The 1,430-nt window shown below is 37.4% G+C and overlaps 1 long non-coding RNA gene across 1 annotated transcript in view; it reads left to right on the top strand.

The window, feature by feature from the left end:
* LOC109299503 overlaps positions 1-1,182 on the top strand; it is a 19,279-nt gene extending 18,097 nt beyond the window's left edge. Inside the window, exon 3 of the long non-coding RNA XR_002097897.1 lies at positions 1,077-1,182. This is a non-coding gene — a long non-coding RNA (uncharacterized LOC109299503). The remainder of the gene's footprint in view (positions 1-1,076) is intronic.
* Positions 1,183-1,430: the final 248 nt, after the last annotated feature.

The following is a 1,430-nucleotide window of genomic DNA, read 5'->3' as shown; positions in this document are numbered from 1 at the left end:
CTGTGTTAAGGAGATGCATTTGTCATATTACAGTAAAAGGCTTGGCAATGTTTTATTATGTGCTCTGATTTTCAGGAATGCAAAACTTAAAATAATAATAATAATTAATAAGAAATTACTAAAGCTTGTTGTATCATATGGATCCTGAAGAGTTTTATAAACTAAGGGTCAGAATTTCACCTAGTGTAAACAATCTGGCAAATATTAGTGGAAGGACACTGATTTACATCTGCTGAGAATCTGGCTCTACAGGACTATGGGGAGAAATCCACTTACCTACTATTGACTGGAGCTACCTCTGGGGTACAATATATAAGCTATCCAACAGCACAAAACAACATTAAACAGGAGTTTAGAAAAGAAAAATGCCATAATCAGTTTAACCTGTAGGATACATTTAGATAAATGACGCTACTATTCTTTTTTTTTCATTGAAGGATTTCAAATCAATATTCTTAATAAATAAAAACACTAACACAAGTGCTTTACAAATATTAAATAAACCTCCTGAGCCAGAATCTCAGCTGGTGTCAATTTGCGTAGCTCCATTAACTATATTGGTCCTCACCAGCTGAAGATACAGCCCCCACAACATCCGTATAAGTGAGGTAAGTATAAGTGATTCATAGATTGTAAGGCTGGAAGGGACCTCGGAAGATCATTAGATCCAGCCCCCTGCACTAAGCAGGAAATACAACTGGGGGCTGGACACGTCAAAATGCCACATCATATCCCAAAAGGAATCAAAACTTGTGGAAGAGGTGATATCTTTTATAAGACCAACTAGATATTTGCAAACAAATTATTTTATTTATTTGCAAGCTTTTGGGCATACGCACCCTTCTTTAGGCATAGGAGAGAACAGAATTTGTAAACATTCTCTTAGGTAGAAATGAAAATTCGTATTTCACAGGAGAGCTGAAAATGTAGTAAAATTTCCTGTTTGGAATTGTTCATTTTGTCCAGGTTTTTTTGCAAAAATCTAGTTGGCCTAATAAATCTAGTTGACCTCTACAATGAATTCAGATTCCTTTTGTCCAGGTAAGGCATGGAGAAAGGTTGAGGCACAGAGAAAGGTCTTTTTACCTCTAAGTTGTCTGGTGGCCAGCAGGATGTAGAAGCATATTTCCTTCTGGCTTTGATGTTTCATATTTCACAGAAGAGTGGAAAGGTGGAAAGCTCTTCTGGAAGCTCTGGATATTAAACTGTGTGAGTGAAATGTGTCTTTAAGAAGGTATGGCATATCCTTTATGCTGAACAAAATGGCTCACCCAGTACCACAGAGCAAACAAAGGGTAAAAGTGGGGAAGCACCCAGCTTTGAAGATCCTTGATCTAGCGCTGGACAAAAGTTCCAGACCACATGTTATGTCTCAGGTCCTCAACTGAAATAAAATAGTTTGGCTCTGTTGGCTTCAATGGAGCTAAACA

The sequence above is a fragment of the Gavialis gangeticus genome, unplaced genomic scaffold, assembly GCF_001723915.1.
Source record: "Gavialis gangeticus isolate Ggan-Ray unplaced genomic scaffold, GavGan_comp1, whole genome shotgun sequence".
Taxonomy (NCBI): Eukaryota; Metazoa; Chordata; order Crocodylia; family Gavialidae; genus Gavialis; species Gavialis gangeticus.
This window is presented reverse-complemented; position numbering and strand designations above follow the sequence as displayed.